This window comes from Microcaecilia unicolor, chromosome 8 (assembly GCF_901765095.1).
Source record: "Microcaecilia unicolor chromosome 8, aMicUni1.1, whole genome shotgun sequence".
Taxonomy (NCBI): domain Eukaryota; kingdom Metazoa; phylum Chordata; class Amphibia; order Gymnophiona; family Siphonopidae; genus Microcaecilia; species Microcaecilia unicolor.
The window spans coordinates 145,728,932-145,755,437 of NC_044038.1; the positions used below are offsets into that span (position 1 = coordinate 145,728,932).

Consider the following 26,506-nt stretch of genomic DNA (forward strand, 5'->3'; position numbering starts at 1 on the left):
CGGGCTTACTGCTCACTAAACCAGAAGTACTGCCGGGCTACCGCAGCAGCCTGGTGGTAGTTCCCACCCCCAGTGCACGCCATTTCTGGTGCTACAAAATATTTATTTTTGTCGAGCCGATGTTTACCCAGCATGATGGGTGGCGGTAAGTGCTCCCCCCCGAAATAGCCATGCAGCAAGTGCTTTTACTAAGCTGCAGTAAAAGGGGGCCTCAGTGCATATCACAAACATGCACCGACGCCAGCACAGGCCCCCCTTTGCTGCAGCTTAGTAAAAGGACCCCTAAATTTGCAGCTACCACATAGTAAAATCCACTTTAGGCCTTGATAACTGCAGACTTTACTGCGGCTTAGTGAAAGGGCCCTATAATGATTTACGTTCCTACAAACTCTGGTTTCTACAATGAGATTACACCATGGGCATCATTGCGTTTATTTCTTTTAAAAAAAATGTATATACCGCCTCCTTTGTAAATGCCAACGTGGTTTAATCACATTTAAAAAAAAAACACACTCACGGGGCGATCTAAGATGGCGGCGTAACAGGACGCATGAAGTAGCAGCTCTGGCCCTGAATCGGGAAAATATTAATTCTATAACAGAATGCCACATACTAAACGAAAGGGGGCGACGCGGATAGTCCCCCCACCTACCTCGTCTCCCTCGAAGTCTCAGACGGCGCTCGAGCGCTATTTTCTGCCAGTCTCCCATATAGTAGGAGATACGGATCCTATAGCAAGGTCTTCCGGGGAAGCGGAGACACTGCTAGGAGAAAAAATATCTCTGTCACCACCAGCAATTGTGAGGCCTCCGTGTCCGGCGTCTACAGCGGAGCCCGAGGAGCAGGGACGCCCTACCGGAAGTGTCGCGGGCGAGACTGCTTGTGAGGGGCGGGAAACGCTGGAACAGACGCCGAGAACAGAAGGAAGAACAGCAGGGTCATCGAAGGAGGTAAACCTGGACATGATATGGACTGTTTTGAATAAAATGGATGCTACACTACAACGAACTTCAGGAGAAGTGAGTACTTTTGAAAAAAAATTCCAAGAATTGAATTTAAAAGTTGACCAGTTAAAAACGGACATTGCTGAAAAGGTAACAGATTTCCAGAACAAAGTAGACTCTTTTCAAGAATTTAAAGTTGGTGTGGTCAAAGATAATACAGAAATACGAAGAAAATTGGAGCAAATTGAGAATTTTAATAGAAGATTAAATCTACGATTACTAAATTTCCCCAAACTCTCTGGGATTAATCCTCATGACTTGTTCAAAAGATATTTGAATGATGTCTTAAAAATTCCCCAAGAAGCGATCCCGCCAGTTAACAAGATTTATTATATTCCAAATCCCAAGGGAGAGAAAGGGAAAAGACAAGAAGGACTACAACCAAACTTAGATTTAGAGAACATCTCAGCAATACTAGAGAGTTCAGTGGACGAAAATACAGAGAGGTCAACTTTGATAGTTTCCTTTATTTTTGAACAGGACTTGAATAATATCATGAGACTTTACTTTAAAAATTTACAAACTTGTTTTGGCGGAGTAAAAGTACAAATCTTCCCTGATGTTACAAAATCTACCCAACAGAGAAGGAAAGCTTTTCTAGCACTGAAAGCAAGAACTCTAGAGATAGGCGGGATGTTTTTCCTCGCCTATCCGTGTAAATGTCTGGTTAGGTTGGGTCAGGTTAAATATACCTTTTATTCACCAGACAGTCTAAAATCATTCCTGGAAGTTAAGCAATTGAAATAATTAAATAAGGGAGGATTTACGCCACCTAATTTCTTTTTTTTTTTTTTTCTTTTATTGTATACTGGAACTTCCCTAACTCTGATCGCCCAATATTTGTAAATGAGGTCTAAGGAAGTATAAAGAATGTGTTGTTAAGAAATGGAATGTATCTTATTATTTGCCTTTTTGGCTTGTTGTTATGAAAATTATTAATTATTAAGAAAATTACTATGGCTGTATTTCAAACAAGTGAATGCTTGTTAAAATTGAAAACGAATAAATATATTAAATAAAAAAAAAAAAAACACACTCACATTAAAATATTTGCTTCTGAGAATCAGCATTTGAATAGCAGAAAGTAGATTAACAAAGGATATTGTATTAGTAGCACCACTGATCTTGTTTGATATGTATGTTATTGTATATGATATTTTTATGTGAATGTATTCGCTGTGAACTGCTTAGGTTTTAAGCGGGTTATACATTTTTAAAATAAATAAATAAGCACATAAAAACAGAAACATAACACGAAACAGCCTATGCTCATCAAAATGGATCCACATTCACCCTTTAATAAAATCTATCCCCCAAGTGATATGATGGACATAGGTGTGCTTTCAATTTCTGTCAAAATGTTATTAAATCCCATTCAATATGCATCTAATTAGATTGTAAACTCTGTCGAGCAGGGACTGTCTCTTCATGTTCAAGTGTATAGCGCTGCGTACGTCTAGTAGCGCTATATAAATGATAAGTAGTAGTAGTAGTAGTATCTCATGAAGGATACTATTCTATAATCTTTCAGATAACTACATAGAAAGCCATACCATGTCAAACATTTTCTCAGAGGGCACAGTTAACATATAATCTTGAGAAGACTGGACTACAACTTATCTGACTGCATAAACTGACTGTTAAAAAGATAATCTTTAAAGGTGCGGAGATGCTAGGATCAGGATCATTGTAGGAGAAGTGAGCTGTAACAGAACAGAAGTGACTGCTTGCCGCCACTGAAGAAATTGTAGTGCGGTTTGTACCACCTCGGAGCCAGTGTGATATTCCTGGCTTCCTTCAATACTTGCATCTTTTTGATGTCATTTTTAGGAGAGATTTTTTTTTTTGAGGCTGAGAATTGTTAACTAGCATACGAATTAGTGATCCCTAATGCAGATTTTTATTGAAATACGGCCATAATTGGTCTTGTTATTTTTGCTATTTAAGAAATCATCATTTTTTTTAAATATTTAGTGCTGTTTCATTTTTCTATGCAATCTAAGGCCAGAAAGCAGCCACAACAGAAATAAAAAGAACACGACAGTCTGAGAAGGGAGCACAAAGGTGGGCAATGAGGGACAGACTTTGGTAAGAAGTGGAGGCATAGTGGAGGAGTAGCATAATGCTTAGTACAGTGGGCTTTCAGCCAGGTGACTTGGGTTTGATTCCCACTGCAGCTCCTTGTGACCTTGGGCAAATCACTTAGGGAGTCTTTTACAAAGGCATGCTAGCATTTTTAGCACATGCTAAACACTAGAGATGCCCATAGGAAAATGAGTTTATCTTGTTGGGTAGACTGGATGGACCATACAGGTCTTTATCTGCTGTCATTTACTACGTTACTATGTCTCTAGTGTTTAGCGCACACTTATTTTTAGCACTTACTAAAAACACTAACACACCTTTGTAAAAAGCCCCCAGGTACAAAAACTTAGATTGTGAGTCCTCTAGGGACAGAGAGAGTACCTGCATATAGCGCTATAGAAATGATTACTAGTAGTAGTAGATAAGAAAAAAATAAAAAAAGGAGAGAATATAGTGCAATAAGAAAAAAAAGAAGTCATGCTGACTGTCAGGTTCTCTAGTTCTAAGCAGAAGAAATGCATCTGTATGAAAGGAATTGGGAGGAGAACACCAAAGGTTGAAAACAAAACCACAAAAGCACACAAAAACAATTGCAAGGAGTTTCAGACACATAACCCACGAGTGGAGGATTTTCATTAGTTCAGACCAAACTAAATTTCACAATGATTTTTTAACAGCATTTCAATATTTGACTCCCTGACTCACTGGATGAGTATAAGGAAGGAAATGATGGGAGAGAAATAGGCTTCCACCTACATAATGTGTTTTATGAACCTTAAATCCAGCATTCTGAATGAGAAACGATTCCAGCCTCGACCTGCCACTACATCCATGGAAATAATGTCTGTTTGAAGACTTCAGCTCAGTTACAGTATAGGTATGTTGAGTTCTATCTGGAGAGTGTCCTGGTCTTCCCATACACAAGTTCTGTTTCATCAATTGTTTTCTTCCATTCGTTGGCTATGAAACAATCTTGCTAAAGATCACTCATCCCCTTCTCCACTACCAGAGTCACAAAATCTATTTCATCTCCAAAGTGAAAACATTTGAAAAAAGGAACAGAAAATTTTGTATCGCCTCACTCTAACCAATATCATCATATTGGCATCAACCTCTCACAAGTTTATATTTTATTTAGATTAGCCTGTGACTTGTATTCCATTACATCACGAGACAAGCTAAAATGCTGCACATTGACTAGAAACCACAAGAGAAGGAAGAAATTCAGACAACATTAGTGGTGTGATAGTGTCTTGTCTGGGAATACATGTAAAACTGACAGAATGAGCTCAGATATGCTCGGCAAGTGGGAAATTCCAAACCCACTTTTCAACTAACGGCCTCTCCTGCTGTCTGCTCTTTCAACCGATGCTCATTTTCAGTAGTCAAGAAGGAGCCTAATTCACCTCCTCTTCTCTCTTACAGCAGCCATAAAACCACAAAACAAAAACAGACAATATAAAGAGAGAAGGACTGGATGAAGAACTAGAATGTAATGGAAACTTCTACAGAGACTGTATCACTGAATTTCAAGCAACTTCGTAGAATACATTTTCCACAATATAACATCAATGAATGAGAGAGACATGTGGCTACATGCAGTGGTGGGAAAGATTTTGAAAAGCTTGAATATAATGAGAATTACAAGTTCTTAACATGATACCCTTGTTTAATTGAAGCTAGTATTTTCGTATGTAACAAGAATGGTATATATTAAACAGTTCTATCTTTCTTAAGATAATAGTTTTCCAAGCAGGAACAAGAGTTACTCACTGAGACTGAAACAGTAAGTGAACCCCTTGTTTACTTAGCAAAATTTGGGTCAGATTCTGTAAATGGCGTCTAAAATCTAGACAGGTTCTTCAGATCCCAAATAAAACCGTTTAAACATTAAACGTGTTTAGCACTATTCCATAAACCGTGCCTAAAGTTAGGCTCAGTTTAAAGAATAGCATACAGAGCTGGGGAACACGCTTACATTTAGGAGTGGCCACTAACACCACTGAAAACCTGCTGTAAATACCTGTGTCTATAGGTAGGCACGTTCCCCTGAATTCTATAACAACACATGTAAATTTGAGTAACACTCCTAATACGCCCACACTCCTCTTGAAACCCCCTTTTCAGGAAAAGAGATGGCTGAGGGAGTTATGATTGAGGTCTACAAAATCCTGAGTGGTGTAGAACAAGTAGAAGTGAATTGATTTTTTGCGGAAATGTTAAAGGAAATCAGGGACGCAAACAAACTGGGCAACACAATAATAATGGGGGATTTCAATTACCCGCATATAGACTGGGTTAATGTAACATCTGTACACGCAAGGGACATAAGATTTCTTGATGAAATCAAGGACAGCTTCATGGAACAGCTAGTTCAGGAGCCGACAAGAGAAGGAAAAATACTAGACTTAGTCCTTAGTGGTGCTCATGATCTAGTGCAGGGGGTAACGATACGAGGGCCGCTTGATAACAGTGATCATAATATGATCGGTTTTGATATTGGCATTGAAGGAAGTGAAACTAGGAAATCAAGTACGCTAGCGTTTAACTATAGAAAAGGTGATTACGACAAAATGAGAAAAATGGTGAAAAAAAGACTGAAAGGAGCAGCTCGCAGAGTAAAAAACTTGCATCAGGCGTGGATGCTGTTTAAAAACACCATCCTGGAGGTTCAGGACAAATATATTCCACGTATTAGAAAAAAGGGAAAAAGACTAAACGTCAGCCGGCGTGGCTAAACAGTAAGATAAAGGAAATCATTAGAGCCAAAAAACAATCCTTCAGAAAGTGGAGAAGAGAACCAACTGAAAGTAACAGGATAGATCATAAGGAATGCCAAGCCAAATGCAAAGCGGAGATAAGGAGGGCCAAAAAAGGACTTTGAGAAGAAATTAGCGTTGGAAGCAAAAATACATAGTAAAAATTTTTTTAGATACATTAAAAGCAGGAAACCGGCCAAAGAGTCGGTTGGGCCGCTGGACGAAAATGGTGTTAAAGGGGCGATCAAGGAGGACAAAGCCGTAGCGGAGAAATTAAATGAATTCTTTGCTTCGGTCTTCACCGAGGAGGATTTGGGGGGGACACCGGTGCCGGAAAGAATATTTGAAGCGGGGGAGTCGGAGAAACTAAACAAATTCTCTGTAACCTTGGAGGATGTAATGGGTCAGTTCAGCAAGCTGAAGAGTAGTAAATCACCGGGACCTGATGGTATTCATCCCAGAGTATTAATAGAACTAAAAAATGAACTTGCGGAGCTACTGTTAGAAATATGCAATCTGTCCCTAAAACGAGTGTAATACCGGAAGACTGGAGGGTAGCCAATGTTACTCCGATTTTTAAGAAGGGTTCCAGAGGAGATCCGGGAAATTATAGACCGGTGAGTCTGACGTCGGTACCGGGCAAGATGGTGGAGGCTATTATTAGAATAAAATTGCAGAGCATATACAAAAACATGGACTGATGAGACAAAGTCAGCACGGATTTAGTGAAGGGAAGTCTTGCCTCACCAATCTAATGCATTTTTTTGAGGGGGTAAGCAAACATGTGGACAATGGGGAGCCGGTTGATATTGTATATCTGGATTTTCAGAAGGCGTTTGACAAAGTGCCGCACGAAAGACTCCTGAAGAAATTGCAGAGTCATGGAATCGGAGGTAGGGTACTATTATGGATTAAGAACTGGTTGAAAGATAGGAAGCAGAGAGTAGGATTGCGTGGCCAGTATTCTCAGTGGAGGAGGGTAGTTAGTGGGGTCCCGCAGGGGTCTGTGCTGGGTCCGTTGCTTTTTAATGTATTTATAAATGACCTAGAGATGGGAATAACTAGTGAGGTAATTAAATTCGCCGATGACACAAAATTATTCAGGGTCGTCAAGTCGCAGGAGGAATGTGAACGATTACAGGAGGACCTTGCGAGACTGGGAGAATGGGCGTGCAAGTGGCAGATGAAGTTCAATGTTGACAAGTGCAAAGTGATGCATGTGGGTAAGAGGAACCCGAATTATAGCTACGTCTTGCAAGGTTCCACGTTAGGAGTTACGGATCAAGAAAGGGATCTGGGTGTCGTCGTCGATGATACGCTGAAACCTTCTGCCTCAGTGTGCTGCTGCGGCTAGGAAAGCGAATAGAATGTTGGGTGTTATTAGGAAGGGTATGGAGTCCAGGTGTGCGGATGTTATAATGCCGTTGTATCGCTCCATGGTGCGACCGCACCTGGAGTATTGTGTTCAGTACTGGTCTCCGTATCTCAAAAAGATATAGTAGAATTGGAAAAGGTACAGCGAAGGGCGACGAAAATGATAGTGGGGATGGGACGACTTTCCTATGAAGAGAGGCTGAGAAGGCTAGGGCTTTTCAGCCTGGAGAAGAGACGGCTGAGGGGAGATATGATAGAAGTGTATAAAATAATGAATGGAATGGATCGGGTGGATGTGAAGCGACTGTTCACGCTATCCAAAAATACTAGGACTAGAGGGCATGAGTTGAAGCTACAGTGTGGTAAATTTAAACGAATCGGAGAAAATTTTTCTTCACCCAACGTGTAATTAGACTCTGGAATTCGTTGCCGGAGAACGTGGTACGGGCGGTTAGCTTGACGGAGTTTAAAAAGGGGTTAGATAGATTCCTAAAGGACAAGTCCATAGACCGCTATTAAATGGACTTGGAAAAATTCTGCATTTTAGGTATAACTTGTCTGGAATGTTTTTACGTTTAGGGAGCATGCCAGGTGCCCTTGACCTGGATTGGCCACTGTCGGTGACAGGATGCTGGGCTAGATGGACCTTTGGTCTTTCCCAGTATGGCACTACTTATGTACTTATGTACTTATGACTAGGGGACCCTCAATGAAGTTACATGGAAATACTTTTAAAACAAATAGGAGAAAATATTTTTTCACTCAACGAATAGTTAAGCTCTGGCACTCTTTGCAAGAGGATATAGTAACAGCAGTTAGTGTATCTGGGTTTAAAAAAAAAGGTTTGGACAATTTCCTGGAGGAAAAGTCCATAGTCTACTATTCAGATGAGATAGACATGGGGAAGCCACTGCTTGCCCTAGGATTGGTAGAATGGAATGTTGCTATTATTTGGGTTTCTGCCAGGTACTTGTGACCTGGATTGGCCACTGTTGGAAACTGGATACTAGATTAGATGGCCAATTGGTCTGACCCAGTATGACTATTCTTATGTTCTTGCTCAAAACCATTTGGACCATGTATAGGAGAACTGTCCAAATTCATCTATGTAGATTTATGCTGCAGGGTGGTTTACTTGTTAGCCAATTATTTACTTATTTAGATTTTGTTCACATCTTTTCAGAAGTAGCTCAAGGTGCGTTACATTTGGGTTCACTGGTTATTTCCCTGTCCCTTAAGGGCTCACAATTTAAGTTTGTAAATGGAGTGTTAAGTGACTTGTCCAAGATCACAAGGAGCAGCAGTGGGATTTGAATCGGCCACCTCTGGATGTCAAGACCAGTGCTCTAATCACTAGGCCACTCCTCCGAGACAGGCTGCAGAAATGACGGGGCTGAGACAGGAGCTGGGTCCTGGCTGCTTGGAGACAGAAGCATCTGTACCTCTTGAATAGAGAGGGAGTGATCCTCCTGGCGCCAACGCTTCTCGGATGCCGAATCCCTTGATACCCCTGAGCTCCCGGCACCATGCATCAAGAACTGATGCCGATGCTTCTTGGCCCTCGCCCGAAGCTCGGCGTTGAGAGTCCTCGGTGCCGACAAGGATGACGTTGAATCCTCACATTGCCTTGGGGTCGGGTCCGACACTGGCTAGTCCAGGTGGCCCTGTTTAGCAGCAGGCATCGAGATAGGTGGAGACCCACCTGACACACTACTGCTCCTAGTGTCTATGGGTCTTGAAGCAGTCATATGCACCGATGTTCCTGATGCCAATGCAGTCTTTGATGTTGATGCCACCGACCTCGATGCTGAAGTTGAGAATTCAGACCTGGCTCCAAAACTCTTCTCGCGTTGAGCCTTTCTGGACACCTGAGACCTCTTCTTCATCTAAAGACAAAGGACACAGTTGGCAGGGCTATGGTCAGGTCCTTAGTACTGAAGACACCAAAAATGGGTGCTTTTTCCAGAGATCGTCCGATTGCACTGGGAACAGTGCTTATAGCCACTGGGAGCTTTAGTGGATATGGAAGGAAAACTTTCCAAAGCCAAATCAAAAGGTGTGATAGTACCTGAAAAAAGAGGCAAGGCACCACAAAAGTCACTGGAAAGACCCGACTATGTCATGGAAAATAAAGGAAACACCAGCAAAAAGAACTAAAAATATACACAAGAGGAGGAGACAAAGGCCTGAACAAGGCACAGTGAAATTTAATTAATTCAAACAGTTCTCACACATCACAATTACAGCCTTATAACCTGATGAACATACGGAGGAAAAAGCCTCAGTAGACCTGGATACATAGCTACAATCTATAAAGGTACTGTTACTCGATCATCAGCATAAAGAACCTCCTTATCTCAATGTACCTCTAAAGTATTTATTTAAATACAAAAAATGAAGTAAGGAAGAGCTCCATATAATCTTCACAAATGGAGTTCTTTGCTTGAAAGCTTGAAACCACCACACTTTGCCCGACAGTGGCCAACGTTTCAAGGTCTGTGTCAGGGACTAGCGCTGTATAAACTGTGGAGCCAACAATTTCACAAATTAAGGAACTCAGCCATGCATGTAGAACAAGTAAATACAAGTGTAGATTAGCATATTTTAGAATCAATGCATGTACTTCATGACTATCTGTGCTCACACAGACTGTACCCCCCAACAAAGTCTATAGTAAAAGTATATGTGTAAGACATATGTGTAAGACATACACATTGAAATGACTTCATAAAATCCCCCCCCCCCCCCCCAAGATGTCAGAGTTGAACCACTTCTGCATGAAAGAATGGGACATTTCTCAAGAGTGATGCAAGACACAGCTCAACATTTACAGGAAACATTTAATTGAAACTATTGCTGCATGAAGAGGTGCCATTCAGTTACTGACAGGAAGGCTCACATACTTTTTCAGGCATGATACTACTTTTGTCTGTTATTTATTCAAGGAGCTATCTTTCTTTTATCAGGATTCTGTTCAGGATCTAATTTGGAATCCTGTTTAGGATGGGCTGGGGAGGGAGTTGACGGAACTCCAGTAATCTGGGACATGACGACAGTGCCGGGCAATCTTGTACATTCTGTGTCCCACAAATCACAAGATGGATTTGAATAGGATGCAGTGGGCTTCGACAGCAACTTCAGTAGTTGGAACCTAAGGACAGGGCCAGGCAGACTTCTATGGTCTATGTCCCAGAAATGCCAAAGAGAGACAATGATCAAGTATTTTATCTCATATTCATTGTTCGTTTAATCATGACTTGATAATGAGTGTGACTGTTGAGCAGTCTGAATAGACTGTTCAGGTCTTTATTTGCTGTCATTTACTATGTTAATAATGTTTTGAGTATAAATTGTGCTAAAATACAAACCATCCTACAGAGTTTACTAACTTTGGGGGTAATTCAATAACCTGGGCACCAACATATACACATCTTAAGCATGTAAATGTTTTAAATACTAGGATAAAATTGCCCTGTGTATGCTCTGGAAAACAGCACTAGCTTAAATTTTAAATATCACCCCATGCTTGCACACTGTGATAAAGTTCTCAAAAATGCAGAGGACTGGCCTTTCGAAAACAAAGCTGATCATATAGTCAGCAGTACTGAAATCCACTGAACATGTGCATGGCAGAGCTACAAGGCCAGGATGAGGTTTCTCTTACAGTTGCCTCATGATGGTTTTACAATGCTGAAAATGATGAAACATAGTAACCCAAGTTCCTCTTATAAAAGAGCCAAACTTTCTAGAAAGACCTGATTCATCAAGGTCATTTCCCTAGACAAAGAATGGGAGAAAAATCTCTCTTACTGAATCAGACTTTCATTGTATGTAGCTATTAGCCAAAACTAGTGCAACAAACATTTTAAGTATTGTATTGTGGAAGGCTAAAAGTACTGTAAATGAAAAGTCCAATAAGGAATGCCAGCAAACTCTAGCCAGGGTGGAAACTCAGTCTCCTTTTCACATCCCTCTTCCTGCCCTATGAATCTCTACCTACTAAAGCTCCCCTCATACGACAGGTACACTTTGAAACCAACACTTCCTACATCCTCTTGGGGGCTTAATGACTGGTGGGGCTAAGTTGCCATGGCAGAGACATGGGCATTCCCAGAATTAGGCATGATATTAGAACATAATAATAAATATGGAATCAAGCATAGAGGAGTTTTTTTTAGGACTGATGAAGAAGCAGGGCGGGTCTCAGACGTGACCTGAGCCACTGAAGTCCTGTTTCCTTGTTTTGCCTTTTACCCTTAGCAAATTAGATGTTACTTGCTAGTTTTGTACAGAACATAAGAAGGTAGAACAATGAGGCAGACCTTGTAAAAAAACAATGTCTTTATTAGTCAATTAAAAGCTCCCAGATATTCAACATAAAATGCCCGACATAGCCATGTTTCACCAGTATAAAAATGGCTGTGTCAGGGACAGTGGGTCATCAGCTGATATAAAACTTCAAAATCAGGCTGGTGTGGCTGTTAAAACATAGAAAGCTAGATTCTGGGAGCAGTCTCTCAAAAAATGCTGTGGTGGCAGCTTACAGAGTTATTATCGTAAAGAAAAAATAAAATAAAATAAAAAAATGAGTGCTAACAATCAACAGAAAGTGTGGGAAAGGGAGGAGGAACTCTATAAATTTAAGAAAAAGAGGGGGAGGGCACAAACACTGGGGATGCTCTTAATTGAGGGAAATACCGAGGCTGCCTACACTAAGGGAGTATTTAGCCAAAAGCGTCTTGGAACAGGAATGTTTTAAGGTTGACCTTGAAGGAGGGCAGAGATATCTGATGTCTTAAGGGTATGGGTACTAGATTCCAGAGGCAGGGTCCCTGGACTGAAAAGATGGAAGCGCAGGTATGCTCATGAGTGATTTGTTTGTAAGTTAATATGATTAGACTATGGACTTTTCCTCCAGGAACTTATCCAAACCTTTTTTAAACCTAGATACACTAACTGCTGATACCACATCCTCCAACGAGTTCCAGAGTTTAACTATTCATTGAGTGAAAAATATTTCCTCCCATTTGTTTTAAAAGTAGTACCATGTAATTTTCTTATACTTTTGAAAGAGTAAAAAATCTATTTATGTTTGCCTTTTCTACACCACTTGGTATTTTATAGACCACTATCATAACCCCCTCAGGCATCTCTTTTCCAAGCTGAAGAGCCCTACCTCTTAAGCCTTTCCTCATATAAGAGGAGTTCCATCTCCTTTATCATTTTGGTCACCCTTCTTTGAACCTTTTCTAATTTGCTATATATTTATGAGATACAGTGACCAGAATTGCACACAATATTCAAAGGTGTGGTCACACCATGGAGTGACACAGAGGCATTATAATATTCTTTCTTATTTTCTATCCATTTCCTAATAATTCCTACCATTCTGTTTGCTTTTTGGCCACTGCTACACACTGGGCAGAAGATTTCAGCTTTTTTCCATGATGATACCTAGATCTTTTTTCTTGGGTGCTGACTCCGAGGGTAGAACCTAGCATCAAATAACTATGATTTGGATATTCTTCTCAGTGTGCATTACTTTGCACTTGTCCACATTGAGGCATATTTTCAAAGCACTTTGGGAGGCTAAGTTCCATAGGTTTCTATGGAACTTTGGGAGGCTAAGTGCTTTGAAAATGAGCCTCATTATCTCATCTGCTATTTGGATGCCCATTCTTCCAACTTTCTATGCGATGCACATTGGGAAGAACAATCCAAAACATAGTTACCTGATGCTAGGGTCCACCCTGGGGGTCAGCACTCAAGAAAAGATCTAAGTGTTGTTGTAGATAATACGCTAAACTCTTCTGCCTAGTGTGTGGCAGCAGCAAAATAAAGCAAACAGGATGCTAAAAATTATAATGCTTCTGTATTGCTCCATGGTGCGACCTATCCTTGAGTACTGCATCCAGTTCTGGTCATCGTATCTCAAAAAAAAAAAAAGCAGAATTAGAAAAGGTTCAAAGAAGAGCAACTGAAATGATAAGGGGGATGGAATTCTCTCATACGAGCAAAGGTTAAAGAGGTTAGGGCTCTTCAGCTTGGAAAAGAGACATTACATTACACTCTGGCTTATATCCTGCTAACACCTTCAAGTTTTAAGCAGGTTACAATTTCAAGAAAACCAGAACATACTCCTGGGAACATAATTCAAGAAGGACCAGATCAGGTCACAAATGTTCTAAATAGAAAAGTTTTCACGTTTTTCCTAAAAGAGGGTATGAGTGAAAATAAGACACTTTCTCAACTATATCCCTCCATAGCGATTGAGGGGAAATATGATTGAGGTCTACAAAATCCTGAGTGGTGTAGAACGCCCCCCACAGTAGAAATTATTTTCTACCATGGGAAACAGTGTATGCCAACTTCAGAATTACCACTGGGCACCTGCGCAACCCTGACTGTATTGTCGATTAGGTGCGTGCTAGCCCTACCGTGTTCTAGTAAAAGAGGCCCCTTAGGAAAGGCAACTAATGCCAGCCACTGACCTTCTGTAAGTGAGCATGCTTAAGCTTTTGGCACGCCAATACACCTGTATGCTAGTATTTTATATTGGCTTATGCGCACCTTGAAGCTATTCTAGAATTGACACTACATGCACCCAATTGTGGTGCCTGAATTGAAGAATGAAGCTATAGAATTACCACATAGAGGGTGATTTGATTAAAGGGTGCCTACTACAGATGCTTGTTATGGCACCCATTTTTCTTTATAGAATATTAGTGCAAATGGCTGAAAACATATTTGCTTCAATTACTTACACCAGCCCTAGAGTGGTTGTAAATGCCCACCTTTAGTTTTGAGCTAAAATGCATTTACATTACAGTATTCTATAATGTATGTGTGGGTACACGTGTGTGAGTTCTGCCAATGTGCATGCCCACTGATAAAGCATGTGCCATTAAATCACGGTGTGTACTTTTCCACAAGTCAGAATTTTGTCTCGGGGGCAAGGTATCCAAATGGGTTATTTTTGCATATACCACAACAGTAATGAACCTCACTCTTAAGCCGGGGGATTGTGGAGTAGGATCTCGGTTTCTCAAATTCACTAATGCTCCCCATAGTACTTGCATTGTGCCAAAGAAAGCTTCCTTTTGAAGTTCATAAGATGCAATACGGCTAGGCAATTTATCCATTAGAACTAAATCTACCAATATCGGACACCCTAAAAATTCTTGGAGTCACCATTGATAGACACTTAACACTTGAGAGTCACGCGAAAAACACAACCAAAAAGATGTTCCACTCAATGTGTAAATTAAAAAGAATAAGACCATTCTTCCCAAGGACCATCTTCCGCAACTTGCTACAATCATTGGTACTTAGTCATCTAGACTACTGCAATGCACTCTACGCTGGCTGCAAAGAGAAAATACTCAAAAAACTCCAGACAGCCCAGAATACTGCAGCTAGACTCATATTCGGAAAATCAAATATGAAAGTGCAGACCCCTACGAGGAAAAGCTACATTGGCTCCCACTCAAAGAACGCATCACATTCAAAATATGTACCCTAGTTCACAAAATCATTCATGGCGATGCCCCAGCCTACATGTCAGACCTGATAGACTTACCACCCAGGAATGCCAAGAAATCATCTTGCACATTCCTCAATCTTCATTTCCCCCAACTGTAAGGTCTAAAGTACAAACTAACGCACGTATCAACCTTTTCCTATGAGCACACAATTCTGGAATGCACTGCCGCGCAATCTAAAACGATCTATGAATTAACCAACTTCCGCAAACTACTGAAGACCCATCTCTTCAACAAGACATACCAAAAAGAACAACACAAGTGAACTCCTCTCATGTATCCAGAAATGTCTTATAATGTTTGTGTTATATTACTATCATGTTTTATCATTATCATGTAACCCAAAATCCTTCTGTAATACCAAATGTCTATTCTCTCTTACCTCCACTATTCATGACATATTGTAAGCCACATTGAGCCTGCAAAGAGGTGGGAAAATGTGGGATACAAATACAATAAATAAATAAATAAATAAATAAAATAAATAAACAAACATAACATAAGAACATAAGCACTGCCCATCAAGCCCAGTATCCTGTTTCCAACTGTGGCAAATCCAGGTTACAAGTACCTGGCAAGATCCCAGAACAGTAAAACAGATTTTATGCTGTTTATTTTCCCAAGTCCATCTTAATGATGGCTTATGGAATTTTAGGAAATTATCCAAACCTTTTTCTTAAACCCTGCTAAGTTAACTTTTACCACATTCTCTAGCAATGAATTCCACAGTTTAATTACTCGTTGAGTGAAGATATTTTCTCCGATTCATTTTAAGTTTACTACTTAGTAGTAGCTTTGTGTGCTCCCTAGTCCTAGAATTTTTTGGAAAATACCTGCTTTCCAACCAGGACACAAGTAAGGAGTGTATCAAGATGGGAGCAGCTGAAGTTATGTTAGGTGCACTTGGAAATTCTTTTTTTATCAAGCCTGGAGTACCCAAAATGACAGGAAATATTTCTGCATCTTTCTGCCACATTTTCTTGGTTTTAGACTGCGTTTCTGGGTACTGCACTTTTTTTTTCACCGAGTAATCGCTTGGGACCAACACCTCTATAATCAACGCCATTTTGGTGTTTTTCTCTTAACTCCTATATCCAGTTTTCTTGCATTCAGCTTTTTATCAGTCAAACTGGGGATGTCCCAGGCAATCATAACTTCTTTGGTTTTCACAGTTCTCCTGGGGCCATGATCCCCATGCTTATCTTGTACACTGATGTTGGAATGTTTACAGAGTTTCCAATGAACGAGAAGTGCCATTTGTTGTGCTTTTCTGTATAAACATTTTACACCATCAGCACGTCACATCCAGCCTTGAGATGAGTAACTATTTGTAGCTCTTTCTTAAAGAATCTCCAGATGTCTGTTGTACCAGTTTTTTCTATGCTTGCTGTGAACCATCTCAATTGTAATCCGCTGTTCTGAGCTGCAACTATCAATCTCTCGTCCTTAGATTTCAATTCACCTCTCTTTAACCATTCATGCATCCGGAGAGATAAATTGAAACATGCCATTAAACCATGGTGCATACTTTTCCATTAGTCAGTATTCTATACATGGCATTTATGTGCCTTCATACTGCCTAAAATTATCTGGCTCCTTACATAATTAGCCCCATAATGACATTCACAAAATAGCATGAGCATAAACAAAAAAGGGACTCATGCAGTCAGTGCCACCATTTGAGTACTGATCCTGTATCTACAAGACCCAAACAATAAATCCAAAGTATGTACCTACTGCAAAAAAAAAAAAAGCCTGCACAGAAAAAGAAAGTCTTTACTAATTTACCAAACTGTAAATAATCAATTTTCTTAAGTTCCATAACAGAGGCCCTGAAATAGCACAGGCTTTCAACCGTGTCTTAGCAAGACAAGCAAATTTCACCAAAGGAACTAGAAGGAAGTAAGGCCTTATCAGTAGGTCTCTGTTACTGCAGAGAAGAATATCTACTGAGGGCAGCTTTCAAAAGAGAGGTGCTATCTCCTTCAGGGTCTATAAACCACAGTAGCAAGTTAGAATTTAACTCTCAAGATGACTGGTAGCCAACAACGGTTGCATGGGACTGAAATGATATGACCAAGATAGCCATAACCCAACAAATGAGGAGCAGCTGCATTCTGTAACAGCTGTAAAATTCACGTCACTGAAAGTGGTGGCTCATAATATAGTACAAAAGCAGATAAGTAATATCATTCTGGGAAAGACCAAAGGTCCATCGAGCCCAGCATCCTGTTTCCAACAGTGGCCAATCCAGCTCACAAATACCCGGTCACAAGATCCCAAGTGACTAATAAACTATTGCTGCCAACACCATGGCTTACAGAAGAGTCCTAAAATTACCAGATCAACTTCAGCTTATAAAAAGTTCAATTTCCCCCTCACTTTGGTACTTCTCTCTTCAGTTGGCCCTTTTTCCTAGCTCCCAGGTCAGTGGTTGACTAGTGGGGTCCAGTTCATTCTATTTCCTCTGGGGATAGGGCCTGGGCACACCATCACCTGTGCTACTCAGGTCTGTAGAAGCATTTCTTTAGCCAGCAGGGCCTGGGCTGCCCACCAATTGTGTCAGCAGGAATAGAATTAATTACTACTACAATACTCCCTTGTTTGACCTCATCTGCGACAGGCAGACTGCACCTAGTGTTTTAAACCATGGGGGTAATTCTGTAAGTAACTATCCGCTATGTTTTGATGCTGCTCGCTTTGCTAGTGGGTTTGTGCATGGGTAGATACTGGGCAGAGTGTGCAAATGTTTGTAAATTATAGAATACTATGATTTACACATGTTCTGGGTAACATTTCATCATGGGCCTCTACACTAGCTATAGGGCTATTGTAAGTGATCAAACCTTAAATGTATGTGTACTGCCTGTTCATGTGGGCTAGATTCTATCTATGGCGCTTGAAAATTCTGCATGAAAAAAAAATAAGCCTAGGCGTATTCTATAAAGTACGCCTATATTTTATAGAATAGGGTTTAATTTTCTGTGCGGTAATAGAATACACCGAGCGCCTGTCCACATGACCAAATTTAGTCATGGCCATTTACTCCATGTTTTACTTGGAGTAAATCCTGATGCCCAAATTAGGCACAGAGTGGGTGTATTCTATAACAAAGTGCATAGATTTTAGAAACGCCCATGGTCCCCACCCCCTTCTCAACTATGGTAGTATATGGCAATAACTAGTTACACGACCCCTGGCGAGGGTGGCCAATGTAACGCCCATTTTTAAAAAAGGTTCCAGGGGAGATCCGGGAAATTATAGACCGGTGAGTCTGATGTCGGTGCCGGGGAAAATGTTAGAGGCTATTATTAAAAACAAAATTACAGAGCACATCCAAGGACATGGATTACTGAGACCGAGTCAGCACGGCTTTGTGTGGGGAAATCTTGCCTGACCAATTTACTTAAATTCTTTGAAGGAGTAAACAAAATGTGGACAAAGGGGAGCCGGTTGATATTGTGTATCTGGATTTTCAAAAGGCGTTTGACAAGGTACCTCATGAAAGGCTACAGAGGAAATTGGAGGGTCATGGGATAGGAGGAAAAGTCCTATTGTGGATTAAAAACTGGTTGAAGGATAGGAAACAGAGAGTGGGGTTAAATGGGCAGTATTCACAATGGAGAAGGGTAGTTAGTGGGGTTCCTCAGGGGTCTGTGCTAAGACCGCTGCTTTTTAATATATTTATAAATGATTTAGAGATGGGAGTAACTAGCGAGGTAATTAAATTTGCTGATGACACAAAGTTATTCAAAGTCGTTAACTCGCGACAGGATTGTGAAAAATTACAGAAGGACCTTACGAGACTGGGAGACTGGGCGGCTAGATGGCAGATGACATTTAATGTGAGCAAGTGCAAGGTGATGCATGTGGGAAAAAAGAACCCGAATTATAGCTACGTCATGCAAGGTTCCACGTTAGGAGGTACGGACCAAGAAAGGGATCTGGGTGTCGTCGTCGATAATACACTGAAACCTTCTGCTCAGTGTGCTGCTGCGGCTCGGAAAGCGAATAGAATGTTGGGTATTATTAGGAAAGGTATGGAAAACAGGTGTGAGGATGTTATAATGCCGTTATATCGCTCCATGGTGTGACCACACCTTGAGTATTGTGTTCAATTCTGGTCGTCGCACCTCAAGAAAGATATAGTAGAATTGGAAAAGGTGCAGCGAAGGGCGACTAAAATGATAGCGGGGATGGGACGACTTCCCTATGAAGAAAGACTAAGGAGGCTAGGGCTTTTCCGCTTGGAAAAGAGATGGCTGAGGGGAGACTTGATAGAGGTATATAAAATAATGAGTGGAGTGGAACAGGTGGATTTGAAGTGTCTGTTCACGCTTTCCAAAAATACTAGGACTAGGGGGCATGCAATGAAACTACAGTGTAGTAAATTTAAAACAAATCGGAGAAAAACTTTCTTCACCCAACGCATAATTAAACTCTGGAATTCGTTGCCGGAGAACGAGGTGAAGGCGGTTAGCTTGGCAGAGTTTAAAAAGGGGTTAGACGGTTTCCTAAAGGACAAGCCCATAAACTGCTACTAAATGGACTTGGGAAAAATCCACAATTCCAGGAATAACATGTATAGAATGTTTGTACGTTTGGGAAGTTTGCCAGGTGCCCTTGGCCTGGATTGGCCGCTGTCGTGGACAGGATGCTGGGCTCGATGGACCCTTGGTCTTTTCCCAGTGTGGCATTACTTATGTACTTATGATTTAGAATTCAAGCGCACCGCGTTACAGAATATGCTTAGCGATTTGTGTGCGTATATCTTAATTAATGCCAATTAGTGCTGATTGCTTCCCATCCAATTAACAGCACTGATTAGCTGGTTTTTCAATTAAGTTATGTGCATTGTTATAGAATATGCTTTGATTTCCGCAAGGAAATTAAGGCGCCATATAAAGAATCCTGGGGTAAAAGTGCAAGTGTTTTTTTGCCACTTCTGTAAGTATTCTGTAAAGAAAAGTAAACAACTTCTTTTTCTTCTAGAATAGGCTCACCCTCTTATTCTAGGTCCCCTGTTCTAGAATTATCCTCTGTGTACCACCCGTTCATGTATGTGTACATATTGGCCCTGGAGTCAAACAGCCAAACACCCAATATCATCCAGGCAACAATAATAAAAACTATCAAAACAGATCCTATTGCATAAAAAACAATAAAGAAAGAAAGAGTGTGTGACTTTAGAAATGGATGTAACATAGTAAATGATGGCAGATAAAGACCTCTATGGTCCATCCAGTCTGCCCAACAAGATAAACTCATTTACATGGTAAGTGATACTTTAAATGTATACCTGAGTTTGATTTGTCCTTGCCTTCCTCAGGGCACAGACCGTAGAAGTCTGCCCAGCACTGTTCTTGTACTAAGTTCTGAAGCTAACGTCTAAGCCCCTTAAAATTTACACTCCAGCCCATCCCTATTTAGTCACGATCAGGGCATAGACTGTAGAAGTCTGCCCAGCTCCCATTTTGTTTCCCAATTACTGGCGTCGCCACCCAATCTCCGCTAAGATTCCATGGAACCATTCCTTCTAAACAGGATTCCTTTGTGTTTATCCCATGCATGTTTGAATTCCATTACCGTTTTCATCTCCACCACCTCCTGCGGGAGGGCATTCCACATATCCACCACCCTCTCCGTGAAAAAATACTACCTAACATTAGTCCTGAGTCTGCTCCCCTTCAACCTCAATTCACGGTGCAAACTTTTTAAAATATTATTTTAAAAAGCACCAGCAAAGACTTCATAAAAACAGTCTATGTGGTCTAACATTGCACAGAGCAGCTGACAGTCATAGGCTTCAACAGATCTGTGCAAGACTGCAGAAGGAAGCAAAAGTTGATGGCAAGGTTTTTTTTTTTTTTACTGCTAGTAAGGGGGACCCCTATCCTGAAGGATACCCCTTAGTGAAGGGCACTGAATTGAACAATATAGATCCTACCAAGAGTAAGAACTGATCCATCCTCTATTTGTCCAAGGGGAGTCTTAAAAGGCCAGAAATCTAATAACTAACTATGTAAATGTAATTAAAGAAATCAGTAAGAAAATGCAGGTAGTCCAATTCATCTAACTGAGCTCACCTCTACAAAATAAAAAAAAGTGTCTCTCAGTATATGATTCTTTGGTAGTAATATACCACCCCCACCGCTATGTATTGTTATTAGTTCTGAGAAAATGGAAGCTGAGACTTGAATCTCTTTAAACATGCCCAAATATCTGAGGGAAAAGAAAACGTTTGAAGAGGCATTCTAAGACACTTAAAAATTCATGAACTTGAAATGCCCTGTAAGAGAATAAATCTGAAAATATAAAGCTATTAAAAAAAAATCACACATTTGAGACATTGAGATCACATTCAACATCTCCTGGATTACAAGTGATGTTCACTCATCATGATATTACTACTACTACTTATCATTTCTATAGCGCTACAAGGCATATGCAGTGCTGTATACCATACACAAAAGGACAGTCCCTGCTCAAAGAGCTTACAATCTAGATAAGACAGGTAAATAGACAGAACAATTAAGGGTAAGGGAATAAAGAGGTGAGGATAAAAGGACAGGGCAAGTGAGTAGAGGTTAGGAGTCAAAAGCAGTGGTAAAGAGGTGGGCTTTGAGTCTGGACTTGAAAACGGCCAAAGACGGGGCTAGACGTACAGGCTCGGGAAGTCTATTCCAGGCTTGAGGTGCATCTGAAAAATATTTGTTATTTTCTGCCACATGTAGCAGACGTGCGCCAAGTGGCATCTGATGCGCATAGGTCGTTACCATACAGATTCCTTATCGCTAGGTCTATGACTGGCGGTAAGGTCAGACATCCAAAATGGACGCGTGGCAATTTTGATTTTGCCGCATTTCCATTTTTTGGGGGAAAAGGCATTTTTGGTACGTGCGGTGAAAAATATTTTAGCGTGCGCCCAAAACCCGTGACTACACTAGCGCAAGCCACTTTTTACCGCAGCTTAGTAAAAGGACCCCTATATTTTTGCACTGTACTACTGCAGGGAGTTAACCACATTGAAGAATAACTGACATTTTTTTGTCTATGTAAAGTTCTTTTCAGGATCCTCACTAGCTCATGTCTGGACCATGCCATACCCCATAGGCGGTTGGTGGCCCAACTGTTTGGGGAGGCTAAAGGGGGAAGGGTTAGGGGTGGGGCCAGGGGCGGGCTTACATCCATAATTGTCTGACAACACAGAAAAAAATAAGTAAAAATAAAATAATCACAATTAATACCTTTTATTAAATTTAGATATTAGATATGTATCATATGTCAAAGAATAAAGTGGTTGCTCAAAGCATATACTAACCACAATCGCTCAACTGCAAAACACTATGCACAACTTTGTGCAAAAACACACTCATAACCTTACTGTACCATAAATATTACACTGGGCATACCCTAATACACCAATATGCCACCCATACAGAAAATGCAGATCGTCAACAATATGAAACAAGGGATCATAATATCACAATTCTCATGTAGAGCCACAAAACACCCTTTTATGGTGGATAGTGTTCACAATGAGCTCCTTTTATTAACGACCATATGTCGATCCTTCAAGAGTAGTGTGTCATGATTTAGGCTCTACACCCTTTCTGATGTTTTGGTGCCACCTCAGTAAGGCCAACACACAATCTCTCCACTGCAAAATACTATACACAAACTTATGCAAAAACACACTCATAACCTTACCAAACCATAACAGCACTAATTCCAAGGACAGGACGAGCTACAATCTTATGCGTGGAAAGGCAGCACTATAATTACACCGGGCTCTAAAACACCAGTACACAACCTAGTGAAACATAACCAAAAAGGGCTGCAAATACTACACGCTAGCAGAATACTGCATCTTGATCACACATGAAAAACACATGACACAACAGATATGAAGGCAAAATACTGAACTGGAAAGTTACCTCAAGAAGTCAGACTTGGCATGCAGCAATACTAGAAAAATTGAAACTTACATGCAAAATATCACTGATGCACATTTCCAAAAGCTGACATATTCCAATTAATACATTCTGAATAAATAATGTTTTCTACCTTTGCTGTCTGAGCATTTAGTCCCAGTGTCTTCTGTTTTATGCAGTGTCTTCTTTCCATTTGATATTTTTTCTCTCATCATGTCCACCATCCTTCTGTCCCCTTATGCGTCCTGTCTACCATCTGTAGCCCTGTCCCTATCCTTTCTCCAGTTTCAACATTTGCCCTCAAAATGTTCAAATCCAGCCCTTAAATTCAGCAATTTCCCCTCCATCCATATCCAGCATTTCTTCTCACTCCCATCCCCTCCATCCATGTGCATCTACTTTCTCTGTCTTCCCTCCCCTCCATCCAAGTCCAGTATTTCTCCTCTCTTCCCTCCCCTCCATCCATGTGCATCTCCTTCCTGACTTCCTCCCCTCCATCCATCCATGTCCAACAACTCTCCATTCTCCCCTGCCCTCTCCTCCATCTATCCATATCCAGCAAATTTCCTCTCCCCGCACCACTTTGTTGCCCCTTTCTCTCCCTTGAGTGCAGCACCACTTTGTTGCCCCCTCTCCCCCTTGAGTGCAGCACCACCTTTTTGCCCCCCTGCACCACTTTGCTGCCCCCCGCGCCTGGCTCTCTTTTCTTACTTTTAATTACTTCGCAGCCAAGTCAGGATCGGGGAGGCAGACAAGCAGTATGCAGTGTGACCCAATAAGCGAGAGGCAGGTCAGGGATGGGAAGCAAGCTCGCGGTTCCTTCAGGGACTGGGAAGGTGCTTAACCTATGGCACATAGGCTCCATTTTCTTTGAAAATCTGTTTGGGGGGACCTAGCTACGCCACTGGCACTGCCTATCTAACTAGAACAGCTTTAGCCTTTTTACAGGTGGACCCAGCATAGGCAGTCCCTTATTTCTAATGATCTTTTGGCTATTGTTTTCAATAACATTTACTACTGTTTTGGGTCAAAGGTCTAGATAGCCTCCCCTGACTCCTGCTTTATCTAACCTCCTTACCTGTTGCTTTCAACCCCCCTCCCCAAGCCCAGCACCACTTCTGTTTCCCCTGGCTCCCCCTCCTCGAATCCAGCACCACTGTTCCCCACTCTCTCTCTCTAACCCCCTCCCGAGTTCAGCACCGCTTTGTTGCCCCCTATCTCTCTCTCCTGAGTCCAGCACCGCTTTGTTGCCCACTCTCTCCCTTGAGTGCAACACCACTTTGTTGCCCCCCTCTCTACCACCCCCCCCGGGTCTGGCAATGCTTTGTTTCCCTCCTCTGTCCCCTCCGAGTCCAGCACAGCTTTCTGTCTCCCCCCCTCCCCGGGACCTTCCAACTTGCTTCGTTTAACAGCCCCTGCAGCACTAGCACCCTGCCAGAGCCGGCGTCAACTCCTTCCCTCTACCGCGTCTCGATCTAGCTCAGACACTTCCTGCCTGCGCGAGGGTGGAACTCATGATGATGCAAGCAGAGGGAAGGATCATCCGATGCCCGGCTCAAGCAGTTTGTTGTTGCTGCAGGCAGGAGTTGTTAAACAATGTAGGCTCACTGCGGGAGGGGGGGCGGTGAAGAGGGAGAACAGAGAGTCCGGGAGAGAAGCTTGCAGTGGAACGGTGGGAAGGGAGGGGAGAGAAAGGACAAATTAAAAAAAAAAAGTGCCAGACTTGCTGTGGAACAGTGTGGTGGGAAGGGAGGGGAGAGAAAGTGCAAGTACAAAAAAAAAAAAAGTGCCGGATGGCAGACGCCGTTTCAAAATTACATAGGCGCCATTTTTTAAAAGAATCCGTTTGCTATGCCACTGGCTTGGGGCTTGCGGCTGGGGAGGCTTAGCCTCCCCAAGCCCCTTTTACCGGGCGCCTATGCCATACCCCTTCCACTACAGCATCCCCTGCTGGGAGGGCAGCCATGGATCTTTCTATCCTTATTTAAGCCAGAGACCACTTGAACGTGTGTGATGGTGGACTTACTTTGTAGTGGATTAGCCAAAAGTTCTATGTGTGGAAGACTCAGCATTTGAACCTACTACAGTGTGAAGTCTCCCTTGAAGCTTGAGTTAGCTGCCTTTGTGTGGCTTACAGGCCAGAGGATTTTGTCACCCCTCTGCCTGGCCTTAAGAGTAAACCAGAGATCTTGAGCTAGAAGCTGATGAGAGAAAGGAGAGACAGATGCATCAACTAGGAACTTCACTACAGGAAAAAAAAAAAAGGTACTGTATGGAAATATTCCCAGAGAGAACGAGAGTCTGTCTGAAGAGGATCTCATAGTGGAGGGCCTGTTCTGCCCCCAAAATTCTGTGTGAATGGTTACATTTATTTTGTATTTGTAGTTGCAGTGTGTAAGCCAAACCAACAGTAACTTCCTGCTAGAGCTTTTAATCTCTGTTCTTATAAGTCAAACCTAGCATGTGATTCATTTCCTCCAGTTACTGCCAGGTTCAGGCTTCAGCCCAAGGTACATGCTGTGATCCTGTTAGGTTATTTCCTGAGGCTCCCCTCATGTTTGGGATATTCCTTGCTGCCTTCCTTGCAGGGCAGAATTTTCCATCATGGGCTCAGTAGTCCACAGCCTCTCTCTCTCCCCATCCACTTCTGGAAAAATGCATCTTCCTTTTACCCAATGCCCAATATTCTCTCCTCACTGGAGTGGAGGAGTGGCCTAGTGGTTAGAGCCCTGGTCCTGGCATCCAGAGGCGGCCAGTTCAAATAAATAAATATCCTCCTTTCACTGAAGCTTAATATCCATCTCTGCAATAATTCAGAATTCATCTCTCCAGTCACTCATCATCCACCCTTTCAGTCAGCCAATTGATCAGGGCAGAACTCTTCTCTAAACTACCTTCATTCAGTAAAGTTACTCATTTTACTTATTTGTAAATAACAGTTGGAATTCAAGAGAAACGAGTCTTTTTTGGGATGCTGGACTGCTTTAGCTGTTCAGTAATGCATGGAATACACATTCCCCTAGATTCTATATATGGCGACTAAAGTTGCATATGCAAATCAGCGTACACAACTGATTTGCACATGCAACTTAATTGATTAATGAGCCAATCAGCACCAATAATTGGCTGCTAACTAATTATTGTCGTTAATTGGGAATTGCGCACACACTGTATTCTATGACAATGTGCGAGTAACTCCTATAGCGCATAATTTCAAGGGGGTGTTTCAAGGGTGCTCCTATGAGTTACATGCATTTTTAAAGAACAAGGCCGATCTGCGCCTAATTTAGGTGTCGGCATTTACACCTGGTTTCAGGAGGCGCTCATTAGACGCTATTCTATAAAGTGCAAATACCCTTTATAAAATAGCGCTTGGCGCATAATTTTTTCTGTGCTGATTTTTTCACACGATTTACTGAATCTAGTCCATTATGAGAAACATCCTAGGGACTGTGAAGTTTTAGTCAAAAAGGGAACAGGTGCCCAGTTTGTGGGAAAACCAAAACCAACAGACTATCAAGTATTGAGAGGGATCATAAACAAACACAGAAGAGGAGATAGCAAATGTGTTTTTCTATAGTGTACGTGTAATGCTGTTCAAGCTCAAGATATAAAGACTACCTCAGAGAGACACTTATAGTACAACATCGATTATCTGGACTATCCTCTGCCGGGGGTGGTCTGGATAATTGGAAAAAACTTTGGAATATTAAGAAGAGCAATTTTAATTTTTCAATTATCTGTCGGGCAATAGAGACCAGGGGGGGGGGGGATGCAGGTCCGGATAACTGGACATCCGGATGATCGGA

At 41.6% G+C, this 26,506-nt stretch overlaps 1 protein-coding gene and 1 long non-coding RNA gene across 2 annotated transcripts in view; one reads left to right on the forward strand and one right to left on the reverse strand.

Moving 5' to 3' along the window:
* Window positions 1-26,506, reverse strand: part of FCHSD1 (FCH and double SH3 domains 1) — a 151,580-nt gene that overhangs the window by 80,516 nt on the left and 44,558 nt on the right. The gene's annotated exons all lie outside the window — the stretch shown is intronic.
* LOC115476968 lies at window positions 1,667-25,189 on the forward strand. The gene is made up of 3 exons (XR_003943251.1): window positions 1,667-1,680; window positions 19,592-19,594; window positions 25,109-25,189. It is a non-coding gene; the product is annotated as an uncharacterized LOC115476968 (long non-coding RNA).